This window comes from Lissotriton helveticus, chromosome 7 (assembly GCF_964261635.1).
Source record: "Lissotriton helveticus chromosome 7, aLisHel1.1, whole genome shotgun sequence".
Lineage (NCBI taxonomy): Eukaryota > Metazoa > Chordata > Amphibia > Caudata > Salamandridae > Lissotriton > Lissotriton helveticus.
In genome coordinates, this window is record NC_136068.1 from 701,640,570 (window position 1) to 701,664,645 (window position 24,076).

Below are 24,076 nucleotides of genomic sequence, written 5' to 3' on the forward strand. Positions count from 1 at the left end.
GCTGGTGATTGTTTGTAACTCAGAGTGGGAAGTGCTTCTTTTTAGGGCGGCATTCTCCCTGGCATTTTATGGGGCACTGAGAATTAGTGAACTGGTGGCAGGATCTAAGGCTGACATACTAGGTGGCTTGCAGAAGGCTGGGGTGACGATAAGGGGTGACACCATGTGGGTGATGATCCAGAAATCAAAGACTGATCAAGAAGCTAGGGGTCACACCATAGTTCTGCGACGGGCCCCCGCCAACCCGTGCTGCCCGGTGAGGCACGTGGAATCACTCATGGGATTATTGGTCGGTTCAGTAGGCGGGGCGTTGCTCTGTCACGCCGACGGGAGCCCCTTGACCAGGTATCAATTCAGGAGAGTGTTCGAAATAGGGGTTACAAAAGCGGGTCTTGATCCTAGAGATTTTGGATCTCATTCCTTCAGGATTGGGGCAGCAACTGAGGCGGTGGCGGGGGGCCTCCCAGTGGAAAGAGTGAAGACAATTGGGAGGTGGTCGTCAGACTGCTATAAACGTTATGTTCGGATTGACATGCTATGATTACCTGTCACTCACGCTTGGTCTCTTTTCCGCTCTCTTACAGTTTCTCAGACCTGTTACGCAGGGGAGGAATTTGTCGTCGGGCACCGCCAATATTCATCAGCACGGAGCGGCGACCAGGAAACAACAACGAACAATGTCTGGATTGTTGGTCATTCATATGTTAAGCGAGCGGAATGTGTTTTTCTGTCAGGTGACAAGAAGGAAAGGGCGGCACAACTAGGGTTGAATATCACGTTCTTTGGCAGAGGGGGGTTGTGTCTTCACGAGTTTAGGGGATTCTTCCAAGGGCTGTTAGCACGCCAGCGGGCTCCACCGTCAGTGGTGATACTTCACCTTGGGGAGAACGATTTGGCAACACTGGGCAGGCGCACCTTGATTGAGGAGATTATCTCAACGGCGGGTTGGATAGCTAGGACCTGCCCCGGGTGCACACTAGTATGGTCACAACTAATACCTCGACTTCAGTGGCGGGGGGGCGATTCAGTCAGGGCGTTGAATCACTCGGTAAAGAGGATCAACACACGGCTGGATAGGTTGTTCCGAACCCCCATGTTACAGTCAATACCTCATGGGTGCATCTGGGGTCAAAAGTATTACTTGAAAGACGGGGTTCATCTGACAGAAGAGGGTAATGTCCTATGGGCTGACAATATCTGGGCTTGGCTAGAGGGCTGGGGTAGGAGGATGTGTCCTTAGATAGGGGCTAGAGGGGGAGGCCAGATCGTCGGTTAACAATACTGGCCTGTGGCGGTAAGGTCATTATCGGTGAGCACATATTTGAGGTCTGAGGGGGCGGGCATCATCCTATGGAGGTTCCCGCCCAGGGGGAGGAGCCTGCGGGCCACTCCCAGTACTCCAGGGGCAAGGTAATATGCAAAGGAGCGCGGGTAGGAGTAGTTCACGCTTTCCTTAGGCTGGTAGCCACCCCGCGCGCGTGGACTCATGACGCCATCGGCGCAGAGTAAGGGCCCTCCTTTAGTGGGTAAATGGAGTTTGGGGCGTAGATCGGGCAATTCCCGGGGTAACACTGCGCATGCGCACTTCTAAGGGGAAGGCGCCGCTTGTAGGACCTGACACCGGTAGTGACCCTGCCATATGGCCAGAAATGTACAAAAATCAAGATAGGATGTTTAGTTAAGCTAGGAACGACTTGTATTAGAGTTTTGTTAAGGTCAGGCTCTCAAACTTGTTGATAACGATTGTATAACTGAATGTCCTGCTGATTTTTGTATCTCATTGTTGATTATGCAATTAAAACCCTTTTTTAATTTCATACTTTAATAAATACGGCCGGGCGACTAGCGCCCGCCTTCCAAAGAGTAAACACGTCTCGTGTCCACGTTCCTTGGTGTTGGGTGCCGGATTGGGGGGGGGGCGGCAGCTAGTCGCTGACCATGTGAAAAGGGGGGGCCCTCGGCCCCCCCGCACGCATGGCGGCGCGGCGACCGCCTCACCCCTTTTCCCCTTCGGGTCCTTCGACGGTGGGGGCGTGCCCTGGGGGCGCGGCCCACCGCCGATTGGCCGGCGCCCCTCCTGACCCGGAATCAATGGACTGGTTCCGGGTCGAGGGGGGCGGGCGAGAGGAGGGGCCACCCGGCCCCTCGGGAATAAGAGGTAGGGAGCGCCCAGGAGACTCCCTTGTCCCTGGACGCTCCCTCGCTGAACGTTGTGCCCCGCGTTCGGGGCTTCTTTGTTTCCCACCCACCATCCCTTGGTACAAAGTTTAAGCAGCATTATGTCCGGTCTAATGGTAAGTTTCATAGGTATAGACCGCGGGAGAGAGTAGGTTGTTGTGGTATTTTGTGATCTGTTGTCAGGACTTTTTTCCCTTTGTAGAAAAATGATGTGTGAAGTGAACTATATTTGAAGATGTGTGTCGTTAGGCCTTTTTTCCCTTTGTAGATATACGTAGTGATTGTGACTGTGAGCAACATGCGTGAACCGAATCGTAATTTATGCCATGTGTCGTTAGGCCTTTTTTCCCCTTTAGCTATGCGTGGATACTGTTCTTTATTAGCCAGCGTAGTTGTCCTTTAGACTTTTTTCCCATAGGTCGTCGTATTTATTAGGTATGGGGCATGCGGTAAGGTCATTATCGGTGAGCACATATTTGAGGTCTGAGGGGGCGGGCATCATCCTATGGAGGTTCCCGCCCAGGGGGAGGAGCCTGCGGGCCACTCCCAGTACTCCAGGGGCAAGGTAATATGCAAAGGAGCGCGGGTAGGAGTAGTTCACGCTTTCCTTAGGCTGGTAGCCACCCCGCGCGCGTGGACTCATGACGCCATCGGCGCAGAGTAAGGGCCCTCCTTTAGTGGGTAAATGGAGTTTGGGGCGTAGATCGGGCAATTCCCGGGGTAACACTGCGCATGCGCACTTCTAAGGGGAAGGCGCCGCTTGTAGGACCTGACACCGGTAGTGACCCTGCCATATGGCCAGAAATGTACAAAAATCAAGATAGGATGTTTAGTTAAGCTAGGAACGACTTGTATTAGAGTTTTGTTAAGGTCAGGCTCTCAAACTTGTTGATAACGATTGTATAACTGAATGTCCTGCTGATTTTTGTATCTCATTGTTGATTATGCAATTAAAACCCTTTTTTAATTTCATACTTTAATAAATACGGCCGGGCGACTAGCGCCCGCCTTCCAAAGAGTAAACACGTCTCGTGTCCACGTTCCTTGGTGTTGGGTGCCGGATTGGGGGGGGGGCGGCAGCTAGTCGCTGACCATGTACAAAGGACACGTCAAAATAGCGCAACTACTTACACCAGTGGGAGAGTCGCGCAAAAGACACTCTTCTTCAGACACACCTGAAAGGGAGGATTACTGCTGGAGCCTATCTCCAGGTCGGAGATACCGGCCTCCACACAGGCATGCGATGCTTCGGGTGTGTGCAGGTAGAAAGACGCTGGGCACCCGGGTTAATTAATAGGTCTAGACAGCGTGTCTCTGTTCGCTTGCCTCTGGGTATTTGTCCTTGAAGTTTCATACCACAGCAGCGCCAACGGGAGTATGAGCTGGGCGGATGAGCACGCGCAGGAGTCCCGCGCCTCCTGCTTCAGCATTGTTCCCAGGGGAGCGCGCATCTGCAGCAGAGGGTCTGAGTGATCTGGTGACGCACGTCACTGGCGTCCTTGCTTGTGAAATAGGCGGGGCATCTTTATCAAGAGTATTGCTTGCTTTTTAGTCCAGAAGTCTGAGTGGCAGGCCCACTACACCCCATGTCTACCTCTATTTCACTGTCCCACAAGGAAAAGGAGGTATGTTTCTTGCTTGTATACAGGAGTAGGGCATATGTGCCGCGCCTCAGGTGTTTATAGAGATAGGCCCCTACTTCTGAAGTATATTTGGAAACCGACTTTAGAGTGATTTAGGGAAACAAATTAGTTACATTTGTATCAAGTCTCGCAATTCCATGGCCGTTTTCAGTGATCCACATGGAAATGTGCAGACCTTAAATGGGGGCCCAGCAACACCTGTCAGTAAGTTAAGCACTCTCCTCTGGCAAATGTGTGCGATGTGCAGGTCATAATTTCAAAACTCCCCTAGCGTGACCTAATCATGCATCCTTATGACTTCGATACATTCGAGTGTTATTAACTTGGAAGTAAAGTGATATATTTGTCAGTTCTTATAAAAGGACCAAACTGATATTCAACACTATATTAAAAAATATTAATTCTTTTTTACAAACAAGTACTTTTGACACCAGCAGCACCCTTTGAGTTGGAACAATATTGGGAATTGTCGATTATTTTCTGACTGGGAAGTTCTTTCGAAAAGCGAACATGGCTGGTGTATAATATATGGAACATAACTTGATTAAAACATCTATTTGATTAAAAGGCAGAAATCCCTTGCAGTAGGCAACCGCCATGGCCTGATTCAGAAATAATTTGGCGACTAAGTTCTGTTCGTAAATACTTTAATTTTGGAGTGGAAACTCACGTTTGTTTTTCGCTTTATATAAATCTAAACTGATATGATAGATTTTTTTCGTGTGTACATGGGAGATTAGAGGGAGAAATTGTGGGCATTCCGGAGAGAGGGTGATGCTGTCATAACAAGAGGAACACATACAAACTCGGAGGCATTCATAAACTTTGGAAGACGCATTCCCATCACGATTACAGTCCGAGATTTACTCCTGCACAAAACAGGAATAAGTTACCATTCAGAGTAAAAATTGGAGGTAACGGCTCTAAAATTAGTGGTAATGTAGGGGAGGGGTTACTCAATGGGGAAAACGTGTCCCACTTGGAGAAAGAAAGAAAAAGTACCTAGGGTAATTTTTTGGTACATTTACACATCAATAAATGTTCTTGTTACATTCCTACATGTGTACTTACTGATGCATGAAAGTCATACTGGGAAGTTGCTACAGTCGCAGCTCCCCAGGGGGTATATTCACAAGAACGTGTGCTAAACGCACCAAAAGATGCTAACGCACCTTTACACATTGCAGCCTATCGCGGGAAAATAACCCTGTCTCAACGTGGAATTCACAACAAGGTAGTGCCTTGCGATAGTCTGCCTAAACCGCAGCCAATGTCCGCCATACAACCACTTCGACGGCGATAAAAACACAAACCCCAAAGCGAAAAAAACATGAGATGAGCCAAAGCGCCATGAGGAAATCAGCGATAAGCAGTGCCAGGCCTGCAATACACACATAGCAGGCGGGAAAAATGAAAATAAAAGTAGGAACAACACCTAAACACAAACTGACCAACACCCAAGCACCATCGAGGCAGCCAGAGCAGGAGCAGAGGACGAGCGCAACCCCACAAGCACCCCGGACGACCAGCCTGGTACCTTGGGAACAGGGAAGGGCAAGGACAAGAAGAAGAGGAAGACGAAGTTCAATCCGCAGGAAAACAGGATCCTAGTCATGGAGGTGATGGACACCATCAACAACTGTTTGTCACCTCCAAAGTGTCATTGGGAACAAAAAATGGGATATGGCGGAACATCGTGGACAAGTGAATGCCGTTGGAGGGCACAGGAGGTCAATGGACGAAGCCAAGAGGTGAGGGATTGACATCAAGCGGTTGACAAGGAGAAACTCGCAGCCACCCAGAAGGCAGCAATGCAGACTGGAGGTGGGGGCCCAGCGCCACAGCTCGTGCTGGATGACATGGAGGAGCTGGTGTTCACAGTCATCAGCGTGGAGACTATGGCCGGAGTCGAGGGACAGGGCACTGCTTGACAAGACACAACACAACCACAACAAGGCGAGTGACCACCAGGTACTGGGGGGATGGGTGGAGAGGGCCACAATGGCACACATGCACAATCAAGCAGTACACACCCACAATGACTCTGGGTCAAGGCCCTGATCCATACACTGTCACAATGTACAATGCCATGCTGTTTGAATGTCAACATTTACCATGCAGCTACATAAATGTGGACAGATTATAATACGCTATCTCCCCTTCACATTGCAGGGGTACCTTCAACACCCCCCGCAGAGCCATCCAAGCCACTCTTCACTGATGAAGAGGAGGACAACGCCAGCATTGACACCCAAACCCCCCAAAACATCATGGACATCTTCGGCAACTCACCTCGAGGATCAGGGCAGCCCAGCTACATCAAGGAGATCCCACCCACTACCCAAAGCACCCAGTAGGAGGCACCCACAGCCTCAGCACTCCCTCATCTCCCCCAGGAACAAACCATGGCCTTCCAACGCCATGTGCTTGCGGGCCAAAGGGAGACGGCTGAGCAGGTGCGTGTGGGGTTCGGCCTCTTGGCTGCCAAAATAGATGTCATCCATGGGTGTCTAGGTCCCATCAGGGACCAGCTCCAGTCCCTAACGGACACCCACAACCATCTCCAAGCTCTCCAAGGAGCCCTGACTGACATCGCTGGAGCCAAGACGCGGAGGGAAGAACACCTGTCTGCTAGACTGGCTCCAGCGATACTAGCCGTGAGCTGGCACACATGCAGAGGCTCATGGAGGACATGGTGCGGATGGAGGCAGAAAGGATGGCAGCCACCGGTGCACATCAGCGAGATGTAGCTGGGATATACACATCCTCATCATGGCACTGCTGCCACAAGGCGTGGTGCTGATGAATGCTGCTGCCCCACACCATCCATATTTCCACCCCTGGTGTGTCACTGCCACACTGGGCGGCTGACAATCCATCTCCGGCCACTGATGTGTCAGTGGCACACAGTGCCGCAGCCGGTACTGCAACACCCACAGGTGAGGCACAGCACACATACGGGGATGAGGACGTGGATGGGATTGTTGACAGGAGGCAGTAGCATTCATCTCTGCTACCTGGCCTGTTTCTACTTGGTGCGGCACATGGCCTCATAACCCCCCACTGACCCCCGATGCACTCCACTGCACTCACCTTGGACCGCGACATGGACTGCCATATCCTGTTTGATGACCAATGACATGGCGACTAGACTGCGGACTGTTCCCTTCCTCTTCAGCGGCACCTGGCATCCCCGGATGCATCTGGCTGGCCCTCCACGGGCCCATATTGTGTGGTGTGCTTGGCATGGCCCTGTACCGCTCCAGCTGCAACACTCCACTGGATGTAAAATAAACATCCAGTAACGCACTGCTGTGTCATGTTTTTCAACATTCCTGCATGAATGTGTGAATGGAAGTGGGGACAGTGATTTCCTTTACGTCAATGATGCTCATCTAGTGTTATGCCTGTCACCGTGTGCTACATTGCCTATTGTGTCCTGGGTGCCTTGGACACTACAACTGGAACACACACATTAGTCACTTACTTGTCCGGACATGGACTAAACCACGCCCCCAGACCCCCCGAGTCATTGTTGCAAGCCCTGCACTGGTCCAGCGTATACCAGGCCAAATCCCTCTGCTGACACTCTGAGGGGGGGGGGCACATAGCTACCTATCACAGACGTACTCGCTGGTGGTGTGCAGGTCACTGTTCTAATTGTCAGCATGTCAAGGCCATTCCCTGAGGGCAGGTCTGCACACACACCACACCCATCCGGCACAGGCGACACAGGCCATGTGAGCCCATTAATATGAGGGTCCGACAACGTCATATTTCCCTCTGCCGGTGGTGACTGGATGATGGACGCTCGACAGTGCTCAATCATTAAGGGCCCATGATTTGCTGCGCACAGGGTTGGTGGCACCCGAAGGCCTTGCGGCCAACATGGGCCTATCACCACGTGACGCTGACTGGCGTGGCACAGGGTTAGTGGTACCCGGAGGCCTTGCGGCCGACACAGGCCTAACACCACGTGACGCTGACTGGCATAGCACAGGGTTAGTGGCACCTGAAGGCCTTGCGGCTGACACTGGCCTACCAGCATGTGGCGCTGACTGACATTGCACAGGGTTGGTGGCACACGTAAGTGCTGAGTGGGTGTTCAGCCTGCGATCATGATGTGTGCACTGATGTGGTCTCCGCAATTGATGACTCAGGACTCAGTGTCATGTGTGGGACTTGCTGGAATGCGGGGCGGACCCGCATGATGTGGACCATGCCTTGATGGCATGACAGGGGTCTGGAGCTTGCACGGGCACGCAGTGTGCCTACTGACGGACACACCAGTGGCAGCAGCTGAGCAGTGGGACCTGTGTGCATAGGGGTGGCGGTTTATCTCTCTCTCCCTTCTCTCTCTCTCTCTCTCTCTCTCTCTCCCTTCTCCCTCTCCCTTCTCTCTCTCTCTCACTCTCTCTCCCTTCTCCCTCTCTCTCTCACTCTCTCTCTCTTTTCTCTCTCACTCTTTCTCCCTTCTCTCTCTCACTCTCTCTTCCTTCCCTCTCTCTCTCTCTCTCCCTTCCATCTTTCTCTCTCTCTCTCTCTCTCTCTCTCTCTCTCTCTCTCTCTCTCTCCCTTCCCTCTCTCTCTTTCTACCTTCATTTCCTTCCCTCTCTTTCTCTCTCTGGCTCACTTTCCTTCTCTGTTTCTCTGCGTCTCGCTCCTTTGGTGTGCGCATCACACACGTCCTGATTTTGTGCTTTCTCATCCAGGCTGTGTCGTCAAGATTGTCCCTGGCAGACCTGACAGGAGTTCTACGCATTGCTGTTTTGTGTTCTGTTTGAATAAAGTATTTGGTTGTTACTTCACTGCTGTGTGACTGTTTCTCATTCTGCTGGCCACATGTGTTTTTTTTTAAAAAGTGCGTCATCTTGCTTTTCTTGTGGCGTGCACAGTATTTGTATGTCCGGGGGGAGGGCCTTGGGGGGGCCTGGGGTGGTTGTGGGGCGTGTTGTGGCCCTCATGAGTATCCGCTTTGCATGATCATTATCACCATGGCATCTGTGGGTCTTCAGGTGTGGCTCTTGGCTGGGATCCCTTTCATGCTGCAGGTTGTCCTTCTTAACACCAGCAGTAGGCAGGTGTTAATTCCCTGCTGCTACTTCGGATTATAGCATGTTTTTGTTTCGCTTCGCAGATCTGGCAGTTCGTTGTGAAAGTGGTGTTGTGGTTTTTTCGTGCGTTTTTGCACGGGAACGCCTACTCTGAATCTCATTAGGGTTAGTTGGTGGTGTCCACCATGGAGATACATTTTGGGGCAGTTATTGCGGGAATACAGGCGATGTCTACAGTTTGCACCAGCTTGTGAATAATGTGGTAATGCTATCTCTGGATCGGTTCAGTCAGTTTTGCTAGACCAGAGGCCTATGTATAAACACAACTAAAACCAAGCTAATGGCTTTGGCCCCATCTAAACGCTTTAGAAATTCCATCAAGCTGGATGACTGCTCTTTAGAATTAGTGGAGGCTTTTGACTATTTGGGTGTATGGGTCAACAACTTGATGAAATGGAATTCTCACTTGTCAAAGATGCTACTCAATCATAAGCGTGTGTCGGGGGCAATAGCAAGGCATCAGCGCCTTTCCCACAGCCGGCCTTTTGGCCCTTCCATCAAGGTATATGAGGGGAAAGCCCTGCCCTCATCCCTGTATGGGGCAGAATTGTGGGGGTTCGAGAACATTGCGGAGCTAACGAAATCAGAAAACAAGTTCTACAGGGACCTGGTCTCGTCCCCCCCCATCGACTCCTTTGGTCCCTCTCCGACACGATTTTGGTAGACACTCAATCAGAGACATAGCAAGGCTGTGCCCTGTCTTATTTTGGGTACGCCTCAGAAGGACCCCCGAACTAGGTTTGACCGAATTGCTTCGCATGGACACAGGCCGCAAGATACCCTGGGTTTCAAATCTTAAGTATTTGATGGTGGAAATTGGGCTAGCAGATGCCTGGGAAAGCCAGTCTCCACCACCCAAGCAGGTGGTTAAGAAGGCCTATTGGGAGTGGGTGTCCAACGAAGCAATACAAAATCTGAAGCACGGTTCCCTGATGGAGAATTTCCTAGATTCCAAGCCCTCCCCCAAACTGGAACCCTTCCTGGACCTCATTGAATCCCCTAGAGACAGGGCTTTGTATTTGAAGTTCAGGTTAGGCACACTACCTGTGAATGCTTTCACTGCGGGGTGGAAACCCTTGGGAGAGAAAGGGAAGGAGGTTGCCCTGGTTGTGCTTGCCCCACACAATCCATCCCCCACTTCCTCTTTGCCTGTCCAGCATATGGCCAGGCGAGACGGAGATGGTTGAAACCAGTGTGCTCTAGTTTAGGGACAAAACATCATAGGGAGGCATTGCGCATTCGGACATCAGGCACCTCTGTGCCCAGCGTAGTATGTGGGACAGTTAAATATCTGGGAAGGGCTTGGCTACTTAGATCCAAGCTCCCCTAGGCGCACCAGTTGCAGATTATGGAGCCCCTGCAATGCCCTCTGTTTTGTTATGGTTATCCTTGCCTGATAATTGTCTAAAATCAATGTTTTTTATGGGTTTTTAACTGTTTTCAAAAACACATTGTCTTTTAAATTCTATTTTTGTATTGTATGTATGACAACGCGCCATTATTTGTTCTATTTATGGAAAAAGGGTATGTATTTCTGTTTTCAAAAATGATGTATGAACTTGTACACTTTTATGATACATTCTATTGAATAAAGTCATACAACAACAACATAGTAATGCTATCTCTACATTTGTTGCGTTAGGGTGGGGATAATTCGGAGTTGGATCCTTGTGAATATACCCCTAGGAGTACTATTTAAAGAACTTTTTAAAGTATCACAAAAAAATCAGAAATCTACTCTAAATATAGCTGTCAGCATACAGGGGTACATTTTCGACTTTATTTTGCATATCAAGCCTTAAGTTTGGAATATATTTTCAACTTTTTTGAAAGCCGCAAAAATACCCGGGGTTCGATTTATCAAGGTTTCATGGAACACAGCAAGACACCCTGCTGTGCTGCAATGCATGTAAGGTAGTGGACAGGAATGCTCATTATGGTATTATATGGCGCATGGCTGTCCTTTTCTTGTGCCTATGCAGGCATGCTTGTGCTGTGGTGCAAGGGTGCCTGCGTTGTAGGCAGGATTGTTTTTGTGCAGGGAGGGACAACTTCCTGCACAAAAACAATCCTTAGAGGCATTTTTCCCCTTTCTAAGTGTGCTGCAGAATGGCCTTGTGCGTGTGTGTGTGTGTGTGATGTCACTGACCATGTCATAAGTGGATATGTGAGGTCATAAGCAGTGCACTGTAGAGACATAAGTTATAGTTAGCTCAAGTAGTTACAACTGCTGAATTTCTAAGGTCTTCTATGACTCAAATCTGAGCCTAACTATAACGTCCCTGTAACCTTTCTTTTTTTCAGTGAATTTCTAAGGTTTTTTAAATTCTATTTCCTTACTGTAACGTCCCTGTAACCTTTCATTTTTTAAATGAATTTCTATGTTTTTTTTAGTAGTAGTTATGTTTGCAGAGTGGTGGAGCAAAGGGGAGGGGCCTCTGACCATCTCTCAAGAAACCCACTGTGCCTGCCTTACTGGAGGTAACAGGTGTGGTTCTAGCCCCCCAAACACCATCAGCATCCACAGGGATTTCATACCCCAACCAGTAGGGTGCCAGAAGGCACGTTTGCAGAGCGGTGGAGAAGTGGGGCGGGGCCTCCGATGAGCTTACAGCAATCCCGCTGTGTGGAACTTACTGAAGTAACAGGAGAGCATGTTGGCCTTCAAGGACCCACAGGAGCCAAGGGGACTTCATCGTCCAACCAGTAGTGCACCAAGATGCACATTTGCAGAGTGGTGGAGAAAGGGTGTGTGGCCTCTGACAACCTCTCAGCAATCCCACTGTTTGAGACTTAATGGAGGCTTGTTTGCCACCACCACAAATTGGTTATTGCCCTGGGGATGAGGTGGTCCCCGGGCCAGGGTGTCTGAGAGGTCCCCATTTAAAAATAAATAAGGCCGGGGAGGTGGTGGTACCCTGGACATGGGGGTCCATGAGGCCCCTCCAATTTCTTTTAGCAATGTGGCCACAAGAGGTGGTGGTCCCCAGGGCCTGGGGTGATCCGAGAAGCCCTACTTTTAAAATAATTACGCCCCGGGGAGGTGGTGGTCCCCAGGGAATTAATAAGCTCCAGGAGGGGGGACGTGTACACCCCTTCTTTAATATAAAAATGACCCAGGGCCTATTACTTATGGAAGAGGTTTAGCGGGTCATTGTATTTCTACCCTGCCTGATTTCTTTTTTCATTTAACATTTTTCTGGGACTCGGCTCAAGTCAAGTCCCAAGATGGCTGCCAACACTTTGTGGTTTGAAGTGCTGGCAGCCAATCAGATTTCAGCACGAGATCGGAAGGGGTTGCGGATCCTCCACGTCCCTATATATGTAGAATTGGAAGTTTCTTTATATAACTTTACAACTATTGAACGGATTTACAGCAAATCACAAAAAGGCACTTCCTTGGACCAAAATGTATCCTTTTGCCAAATTTGGTGTAATTCTGTTCAGCAGTTCTGGCTGTAGCCGTGTCTAAAGGTCCTATGGGAATTTACATGGGAAACACATGTTTTTATACCCCCCCCTTTTTCTCAGCCCCACGTAACGGATCACCCTTAAACTTTCTGTACGCCATAAGGATCACCGGGGCACTTTTTTTTTGGGGGGGGGGATATCATGAAGATTCATCCAACAACGCCAAAGATATAGACAAGTCAAAAAACGATCTTCCTATGGAAACTAGGTCCTAACTATAATTACACAGATTTGTGTAACTTGGCAAATGCATCTCATTTTTAAAAAAAAGTATTTTGAGGTGAGCACAGCATAAGTGGGTGGCATAAGGATGGTGAGGGGACAGAAGGTGTTCATGATGTTTAAAATACTTTATAACTTTATAAAGAGTTGGAACACTGCAGTTACCTCATTAAATAAGAATTTACAAAAATAAATCATGCACCTCTATTTTTCTAAAAATCACAATCGATTTGTGCAAAGAATAGTGCCTTAAAACACTACTTGGGGAGATTTATCCTCAAAGCAACTTCACCTTACATAAGTGTTAGGGTTCATCAAGCCTATACTGGTGCAGTTTCTTTCATATAACATTTGCACTTGCACAACTACAGCCTGTGGATTTTCGAAGTCTTACCTCAGGGCTTTTTAATTAATATCTTATAATACTATTCCATAAAAAGGGAGAAGACCGCTGAACCTTCTTCGGATACTCCAGTTAAGGCCTCAGGCTGGGCATAATGCAGGTACTTCGCTGAATAGGAAATATTTGAAAAAATCATTAATCCTTTATGCAAAAAAAATACTTCAGACCATACAGCTCTAGCATCCATAGTAGTGAAAGTCTTCTTCAAGCACTACACCAAGTTCCTAGAGGCTGATGCAAAAGGGCCACTCCCAGTAGCCCTAAACCATCTTAATCCAAAGGGATCACTTACCAATTGCTGTCATCTATACACTTAGGAGGAACGTTAACTATTGTATATTCAACTCTCCTCCAAAGCTCGGGTGTCAGGTCACAGGGTGCAATGTCTCCACTGTGACCTGCTCAGTTCTGAGGAGGACTTACAGGAGACACCCAAATATTTGTATATTCACTCAGGAAAGACACGATTTTTCAGGGTTTCCATACCCGAAGGAGTATTCACCAGCAGGCAAGAGTTGACTGGAGTGCTCTCACTTCCACTTCAAAACTTTATCAACAGTCCTCCACAGTTTTGAAATTTGCCTAATAACATTATAGGCAATTGTTGGTGTTTTCAGTGACTATTCGAACTAGTCTTCCAAGGGTTCAGAAATATAGGTGGCATTTTAAATTGCAGAGCTTATGGCATATGGTGCTGTGAAACGGCTTGTTACAACATGTAATTTTGCGTAGAACACTTCTTGATGAGTTGTGGAGGCTGATGATCTATAAGTACAAGAATTCTGGTACCTCGGGGATTGTGGGTGGTATTATCAATGCAGAATGCATGCTTGTTTGTAGCATTCTGGGCTTGTACATAGTAGACTGGCAATACTTAAGATTATATAATGAATGAATTATACAGTGCACACCGTTTTTTCGAATAAGCTAAAAGTTTAAACCAAAAGTCCTCAAGCTTCTGTGTTGAGGTGTGCTACACATTATCTGTGGGCTGCCTTTCCCACAACTAAAGTAATGTGTGAAAGAATCAAGCGTAGAAGTTGCTTGAAAGACTGTGTGCACTACAAGAAAATTGTTTAATTGTTTGAACAATTTGAACAAAACTTTCACAATTTGAGTAATTTGTACTCAAATAGACCATATAGACGCAAATTGTTCAACATGTTTTCAGGCCATATAGACGCAAATTGTTCAACATAATATTTTTGTTGTATTGTAATACTCATAAATGAGTATTACAATACAATGAAAACATTATGTTGAACAATTTGCATCTATATGGTCTATTTGAATACAAATTACTCAAATCTCCGCTTGATTCTTTCACACGATACTTAAGATTGACCTACTTGATTTAAGCAAAAGACACACAATTGATGGATGGAATGCAGAACAAATCAAAACATTCACCCCCAGGCAAGAGATCTGGGTTAAATCCATCATTCTTTTGCTCACAATCCCACACCAGTTTAGACCTGGCCATATGCAAATCAGTCTTGACCCTGTGCCTCATGGGAACAGTCCAGCCAGAACTGCCAAGCCAGGTCCTCCCTGGACCGGAAGCAAGCATCCTAGGACTGGTTTCGGGGTTTCGCCCCTCTTCAGCCAGGATAGCATGATTCCAGTGGCATAGTGAGCCCAGGACCTGTGTCTGGGCTGAAGAAGGGTGACATACCCTGAAACCGGTCACAGGATGCTTGTTTACAGTCCAAGGAGGACCTGACCTGGCAGTTCGGTCTGGAGTGTTCACATGAGCCACAGGGTCAAGACTGATTTGCATATGGCTGGGTCCAAACTGGGGCAGCGTAGTGGGCAAAAGAACAATGGAATTAACCCAGATCGTTTGACTGGGGAAGAATGTTTGCATTTTCAGCATTCCGTCCATCATTTCTTTGCTGTAACACTACTTGATTTAAGGGCATTTCTGTGATTGGTTGGTTAATTTCTTGACCTATTTCAGACTTACTGAGTGTTGGGCTGATTGTAACATGTGTCCTTGGATGAGGGCGGGATGCTTCAGGGACTGTAAGAAGCTGTATTTAAGGCTGCTGATGTGTGTCGCCCACAGTTGAGATTTGTGTGGTGTGGGGATTGCTTCTAGGCCTGCTGATGTACCTTAGGCAAGTTATAGGCCTCTTTGGTGTCTGAGGTGGGCAGAGCTTGAATTTAAGATTGTCTTTGTGCTGTGGGGTGCCCAGTCTGTGTCCTAGTGAGGCATTGGAGCTCATCAGCAGTTCGTCCTCCGGTACCAGGTTCTTCTAGAGGTGGGCTCAAAACTGGGCTAGAGGTGTATGACCTGCGTCCTATCACTAAAGATAAATGGGAATCATGACTTCAGTAGCGTGGCCAGTGGGTCATGGGCACTAGTGCAAAGAAGGAAATAGTCCCCGGCTGCAGTTTGTATTGAGAATACAACAAAAAGAAAGGTCCAGGGGCCCCTCATGCCTCTGGGACCCGGTGCCACTTCACCAGCTGCACCAGTGGGATGACCTGGATGACCTTACAGCCACAAGGCGCCAGCATTCTTCTTGAAGTAGAGTGGCGGACACGCTTTGCATGCCACTTTCCCATTAATACCAATTCTATTTAATTACAACCTAGACACTTTGTCAACCGAGAGTTATTCATCGTCTAATTAAACCGTCAGGCAACTGCAGATGAGTTATTGGAAGAGAGAGAACATTTTTCTTCTGCAAAACAACTCTTGAGGAAGGATTCTGTAGATCTACAAGAAGATTAAATAGTCATGTCATGAGTGTGAAGTTCAACAGAAATACACTGAGAACGTTTTTCCTGCAAACTATTGAGCCTGCAGGCTAGACTTTAGAAGTAATTTAAAAATGAAATACTCACACGAATTTATCACGGAAATTAGCGTCTCCCTCTATAATATAAAAATATGAATTTACATTACAGTTATTTACAATGTATGTTGGACAGGTAGAACGCATTTAAATACTTTGTAATTTCCGCATTTGCAGATATTTCGAAAATGATGCTGCTTATTCTATCACTAACAAGGTATGCTATGATGTATTGGCAAAGAAGACAAACAGAAGAAGGTAGAGATCAATTCAAAATATTTTCAAATGTAGAATAGTTTGATAAACAGGCCCTGCTTTTTTCTTTGATTTGATTTCGGGAAGTCATGAGATGCAGAGATGATTGATTCACTTTTGACAGCTCTTAAACATCTTTCTGATGGACTTAAATAGTAAAAATCCGAGCACGCAGCTCTCTGGGCAAGTTACATGCACATGTGCACCGAGCAAGACTCTCTTTTCATGGGATGGATTACATACATGTTGTAACTGACTGTCAGACGCAGTTCAACGGCGAGGGGCACAGGACAAAAAGGCAGTAAAGGGACCCAACCGTGGTGGTAGAGTTGAGTTGCCACTGATATCCTAGCAACCTTCCTAGTAGGACTCTGCATGGTTTGCCAAGTGTAACCCATTCCATATCTGACTCTCCGAGTTGCGAGATTCACAGGCTTCTCAAGGCAATATTTTGTGTTGACATGAGCTAGGAACTAAACAATCAGTCAACGCACAATATCCTGAATGTCCAGCCCAGTCGTTGTCTTTTTAGGAAAAAAATACTGCATTCTCATAGCAGTAGGCAGAGCTCATCCATTAGGGTGGGAGAAGAGGTCATGAAAAACAGTTTGGGCAGGGAAAAGGGTGTGGCCAGACACTGTATCACATCCCAGAAAAGATGCTATTTTGCATCATGGTACATGCAGTCCCTAATTTGTGCTTCCCTCGGTGTTGACTGTAGTGTTACACCACACTTAGAGGCTGATTACGATGGGTTCAGGAAGGCTCCTAACAACATTTGGTCCATCTGAATCGGATCGGAAAGTGTCTTCCCAACCCACTTGGAAATGTTTCCCACCAACTGAGTACGATGCGAGTTAGTCGTTAGGAATATCCCAATCTGAACCCAACAGCATTCAGAATAACCGAGCCAAGCCGTACAGAGCAGAATCATACATCTCTATGGGCCGTGTTTCCTAACGACCAAGTATGATTCTGGATTCAGATAGTCTTTCCGAATTGTACTGTTCGACTCAAATTGTCTGTCAGAATCAGAGTTTGGGGGCCCGTAGCAGGCCCCCCTGCACCTGGAGCCTTCCAAATCAGGCCAGTGGGGGTACCAATGGGTACCCCCTTACCAGCCATGCACAGTGTGGCAAGCACCAGGGAGGGCCTGCCACAGGGTGCCTGATTTTCCCCGGCCACCCATTTTTTCAATGCGAGCCTATGCATTTGGTTGGAACATAGGCTTCCATTGAAGTCAATGCGAGTCCGACCGAATTGTATATGGAAGCATCCGGATGCATCGTACTTGGTCGGTCAGACGCTCCCAATCCAAGTTGGTGTGAAACCATTCCCAAACCCATTCGGTCAGGAAGATTTCCAAACCGCATCATAATCGGCCCCTTAGTGTTGATTGTAGTGTTGCCACTGGATTCAAGCTAGCCTGGCTGATGAGGGGTGTTACCCCGAAACCAGTCCCAGGATGCTTGTTTCTGGTCCAGGAAAGACCTGGCTTGGCAGTTCGGGCTGGACTGTTCCCATGAGGAACAGGGTCAAGACTGATTTGCATATGGTTGGGTCGGAACTGGGGTGATGAAGAAAGCTAAAGTACGATGATGGATTCAACCTAGATCTGTGACTGGGGGAGGGTGTCCAAAAAGGTTTCCATGCTCCGTCCATCATCTCCTTGTGTTAGCTTTGAACTATAGTGTTACACCAAACTTTGGTGTAACGCTACAGTCAACACTGACGGAAGTGCAAATTGCGGACTGCATGTACCATGATGCAAAGGAGTAAACTTTTCTGGGATGTGATGAAGTGTCTGACCACACCCTTTTTACTGCCCAAACTGATTTTCATGACCTCCTCTACTATTTATCTCATGCTCCAAATGTTCCTTTTTGTAAAAATTGTGTTCCAGCCCATTGATTACACTTCATCCAGCCCCAGCTGGAGAGTACGGAATGAGCCAGAGAGTACGGTCACGACTTGCGACCTAAAGATACGACTCGTAAATTACCTCTGTGAATACCAAAAGTCGTAAAGTTAGACTTTTGTGTCAAGTTGCCTTTGTGAATCAGACCCACAGTGTTTCATCCCCTTCGGACTTCTTCAGAGCTTTAAAGTTCTAGACAGTCATTGTAGTGGTTCTAGAGTACTCTATATGCTTCATACTTATTCATAGGTCTTTTGTCATAACAATACCTCATAGGTTTTAACATTTAGGGCCTGATTACAAGTATGATGATGGTCCCAAGATCCATATCATGTGGTACCCTCTTGTATGGCTAAGCAAAGATCACATTGAATTCATTTTGGTTGCAGTCAAATCACTTGACAAGTGGGGTAGAGTTTTTACCAGACAAAGTGTTAGAATGCTCGATGGTAGGAATTTAGTAGATCCCACAAATTTGGGAACAATCCCTCACAGAAATGCGAGCAAAATGTGTGATTTTAGCCAAAGTTTGAAGTTTTAAGGGCATTCTGGGTAAGGCACATCGTGGGATTTGGCCCTAATTACTCACATCACCAAAATGGGTCATTTATTAAATGATGAACATTTTAAGTCTTCATAATGCATTTTGGGGCCTTTTCTGTTACGGTAATTCGGCGCACCCACATAATTGGGGTATTGTTTTTAATGGGAGGATTGTGGAAACACTGAGGGCCTGATTCTGATGTGGTTAGGAAGGCCTCCTAACGGCATTTGCTCATTCCAAATCGGATCGGGAACATGTCTTACCGACCAAGGGCCCAAATATGATGTGTTTAGGAACATATGCTCCAATTGAAGTCAATGGGAGTCCAACCAAGTCGTATCGGGAAGCATCCGGTTGCATCGTACTCAGTCGGTTGGACTCTCCCGATCGAAGTGGGTCGGAAACCATTTCCAAGCCGATTCGATCAGGAAGCTTTCCAACCCGCATCAGAATCAGCCCCTGAGTGGTAGAGGTTCTCACAGATTCCAGAAACTTCCCATACAGAAATGTGAGGGATGTTCGTGAATTTCTCCAAAGTTTCAGAGCATACTGATTCAGAAAATGTGGCTGGAACCACACAAGTCACACTACCCTATATTCCTCTTGGTCCTTAGATTTCAGATATTGAATTTGTAGGGCTTCCTTGGTTGCAGCTGACACAGATTCTGAATAGTGCCCACATTAACTATGGCAGACAAGAAGAAATTGAAATTTAACTCCTCTATGCTGGCCAACTATGCCCAAAAGATTTCACATTTCCTTTCGTTCGGCATGGGGATAGGGATGTTGTAGGCCCAAGTTGGCAGAAAGTCTGCTGGGGCTTTATTAGGGGGGTGTGTTCTGATGTTAGGACGGGCTGGTTCCACCTCTTTTTGTAAAATAATCCTGCTGTGCTGTAAATTGGAATCCTAGTGTCTAGTAAGAGGTATGTTCTCCTTGCATCTTACAGGTCAATCCCAAATCTCGGGTCGGTGGCAAGAAAAACGTCTGGTCCTGTTCTTGTGTGAAGGCCTGGCCCGATGCCTGAATGGGCCACTCCATCTCTTCTTTTTTAAAATCTTTTTTCCATAGTGTTTCATGGGCTTTCTGCCCCTCCTTCCATTGGGGAGGGAGCAGAAACATTGCTGGGGACATTACAGGGGTGGGCATGGCCTATGCCTAGTTGGGCCATCCCTTTGCTTTCTTTTTGTTGACAATTTTTTTCCAGAGTTCTATTGCGTATTTTGTCCCCCCACCCAAGATGGGTATCTTGGGGATAACCCCACCAATCTACACCCCGGGCGTCAGAAACCTTGTTGAGCCCATTCTGGTGTTGGAGTTCGGCTATAACACCTAGTGACATTCTACCCACCAGGGTGGCACTTTGGGGGAAGCTTCCCCAATCATCCCCCTGAGGGAAAGACATACTGTTGGGGCCTTTTTGGGATGGGGCATGGTGCAATGCAGAGGTTGGACGGGACCCATGCCCTCTTTTAAAAAAAAATGTAATTTGCCCTGGTTTCTAGTCAGTTTTCTGCCCCCGGGGGAGGCTGATTGGGAGTAAATCCCCCCATATCCACCCCAGGTATGCAAAAAGACTTATATCATTTTAGAAATCATATGGGGAGGACTTGTCATTGCTTGGGTGAGCCAGTCCCAATCTTCCTGGTATTTAGTGGGTGGATTCCTTCATGGTCCTGCAGAAGTGATCTACTAGGATATTGTCCAGCTTTCTCTCTCCCACACTGATTTGGTACTCGGGGGACAGAGTTATACCTTCTCTCATGTTTAGACTTTCTTTCAGAAACTATTTTTTCTTCAAAGTGATGGACAGTTCATCCACGCCCCTCAGCACTATCGAGGTAATGCAGTGGATATCAACAGGTGATCCACTATATCAAAAAGGTTAAGAAGGAGAGTAATGGGACTGAAATTATATAGCATTATATCCCACTGAACCTGAGCTATAGGCCAAAGCCTCATGAAAGGGTCTATAACATGGAAAAAGGCCCGTTAACAACCAATATTAACTGAGGCAGAACTAATGCAGTTGGAACATTTTACACATTGATGGTGGAATGATCTAAATTAAAATGGGAGAACCACAAATACAAGTGTTGGAATGTTGCAGCAATAGAAGTCATTATTGGCCCTTACCCACTCAATTGGGTTCAATAGAGTTCGCAATATACCCGTTTTTAACACTAATTAGACTAAGACACAACCCCAAAAATCTGTTCCTTTGGATAATGCATGAATGATACTGGCAGAGCTGTTCAACCATGCCAGATGCCTGAGCTCATGTCACCATATTGCTTGTAGGCTGCGCACTGCAGTATTTATATTATGTTGTTTTCTATACAGTAAGGATTGTTCAGAGCATGGTTATCCTTAATGGCAATTGGCTGGTGTTATATTATTAGGATGAGGATCATTAATGTTGTCGACTCAACGTTGTCACAATGATGATTCAGCTGCAATAACTTGTGCAGGCACATAGAAGAGATAATAATCCCATAACAGACATAAATCTAACAACCAAAATAAAAAAACTGTTTTCACAATTGATTGTCAAGAGACTCAAAGAAATTCTCGTAAACGCACCCACTTGAGGACTACTAATTGCAAACTTCTTGCCAAGCCAGAATTTTTTTAATGTGATTGTTAATAAGACCTGTTCATCTAGTAATGATCAACTGTGATTCACTTTTGTGTCATTTGATCAGCGAGCTACACATCACATGACAGGGAACTCCACACAAGACGTTGCCTTAGAAAGGCTGAAGGAATGAAGACAGTCAGTCACATGTTACAAGACTGACTCTGCCAAAGCCTTAGCCTTTTCCAGGCAGGAGACTGACAGGGAAGACTATGGAAATATCAGGCTCTTCATTCTCCCTCCATTCTCCCTGGTGGAAATACTGCTAGCCCAGGTGAAAGGATGTGGTGTAACTACCGGAACTGCCAGTTTTGGAACTGGGGAACTATGGAGTTGATTAAGATGGCGGGCAGACTTAAGTCCACTCGCCACCCTGGCGGTAAAGTGACCGCCCGCCAACCAGGTGGCGGTCCCGCCACATCCATTCATGATGCGACCACCACCGCGGCGTTTGCATCAGGCATCTTTAACATTGCGGCGGGTGCTGCTGGCTGCTGCGCCCGCCGCAATGGTGAAGATACCATGCTGTGCATTGCCATGCACAAGGTGGTAGGCACCGCCCAGTGCCCCAAGTACAGCCCCCATGCCCCCACCCTCCCGGGGGCCCGCAACGGGCCCACAATGTAAATCCCCGCCAGCCTTTCCATGGTGGCATCGCCGCCATGGAAAGGCCTTAAAAGCTAAACATCCTAATATGGATGGTGGTGCCTGCTAGGCACCGCCACCATATTGTGGTCCAGGTCCGCCCAGCAGGGCAATCATAACGTTTGCCGACTGGCAGAAAAGCGGCGGATGCACTTTGAGTCCGCCGCGATACCCGCCCTTTATAAAATGGTGGGGGTTAGATCAGGTTGCGATGGTGGGTGGCTCACCACCGCCGGGCCAGGGGTGGTGAATCGCCCACCATCTTAATTAACACCTATGTTCCAGTCTCAGTGTATGCTCAACATCCTTTGATATCGTGGAAATCACTTGGGATTTCCGACACCGTTGTGACAGAGTAACCCATCTGCCGAAATCCAAATCAGGTCCTTAATCTCACTGTGCCTAAAAAGCAACACTTGTGTAACACAACCAGTGATCGACTGAGTCAAGCTATATAAAACTGCAAAAACATACATACCAAAAATGGCAGATGAAGAAATTGACCTTATCGGTCTTTCCCAGAGATGGTGCTGCTACATATGTAACTGATAGAAAACAAACATGTTATAGAAGAAGCAGTGGTTGTTTTTCTGTTACTTGTCCATTGCAGCTTCGGGGTCAAAGTATGGGAAGTACTTTATAAAAATTTTAAAACGTGGAACATTTTAACATACTGAAGGCTCAAGCAATAATTTTGTGATTCGGATGAGCGATAAATACTGAATTTCTAATTGTGAATTTCGCATCCCTACGTACCTATGTAAGCCACAGTGAAAAAGAACAATTGGAAGGATTCATATTAGCAAAGTACTGAACCATTAAATGCAGAGTGAGATGCAAATTGCAAATTTCACTGAGGCATCAGCTAACATCATTGCAGCTAGGAAGCAGTATGTGCCGGTAGAAAAACAACCTGCAGAAAAGCTACATTATGTGATGGAATCGTAAACCATCATGGCAAGCCATGTCCAGAGGGCTGAAGGAAAGAGAGAAAGAAAGCAAAAGTTCAGAGAAAAGGAGTTGAAGATCCTAGCAGAAGATTGTGTTGCACATAATGATGATTTATTTGGAAATTCATCATTCACAGTGCCTGAAGTAGAACAAAAGAACATTTGGCCCATCATTCAATTTCTTTTCCTGCCACCATCCATGAAGTAATGAAACAATGGCATGACTTGCGCTCCTGAATTAAGGCTCGGGCGAAATCTCCATTATGCAGCAATAATCTTATATAATGATAGTAATTTCATTTTATGCGAAATTCCTTAAATTACGCTATTTAGCCATGTCACATGATTAAATGAAGCTCAAAGCAAAAATGTTGTTCGAGCTGACAGGAACAACGTAAATGACCAGACTGTAAGAAGTGACTGTTGTTTGTGGTGCTTGTAGTTTTGCGCTCTTTTTTAGCATGGAATTCATCCTCATGTCTAAAATGGATGCAAGGTTACATTTCGCTCTAAAATATAGAGATGAGTTCCGATTTTGTCTTTTGCGTACTTCTGCATAATGTTGCAACATTTCTTTTTAGATATTGCACATTTACCTGGATTTTGCACACCCCTAGAACAAAGGAGAAGCATGCAAGTTGAAGGACCGAGGCTAGAGACACTGGAGGAGGCCCTTAAACTGATTAACCTCCTACTCTTATTGAGTTGACACTTCATTCTGAGGCTGTTTAAAGAATTAGTGCAATAGAGCCTTTTGCTACACCCCCAGCATCCACATAAGTCCCCCCAAATGTGTATCATATAAATAGTGTCTCACGGACGGATATTACATGTAAAACTTTATTTGCAGTACAGATGTAACGCCATACCAGAAGTGGACCCCTGCATTAGTCCCGATGGAAGTAATACATGAGATCGGAAGTTTAAAAAAAGGTTAAGCTTTCCGTGAATTAAACTAGTCTCAAAATCAGGGCTGGGTTTATTTAAAAAAAAAATCAAGTGAATACTTACCATCGTACTTACTATCTAGAGAGTGTAATTTCTAAGCATGTTCTGTTGCATTATGCATGCTACTGAAACAAACTAGCAATCATTGCATTTTCCTACAAATGACCCATCACTACAGGAGGAAGAAGCAGGACGGAAGGAAGCCCAGTGATCTAAGTGTCAGCACCATTCTTGCACAAAAGCCCTGCCAACAAGGAAAAAAGTTGTCTAATGTTGATGGCCGAGCACTCAACCCACACAGTTACAGTCACAGACAGTAGTGATATAGCACAACAACAATTCT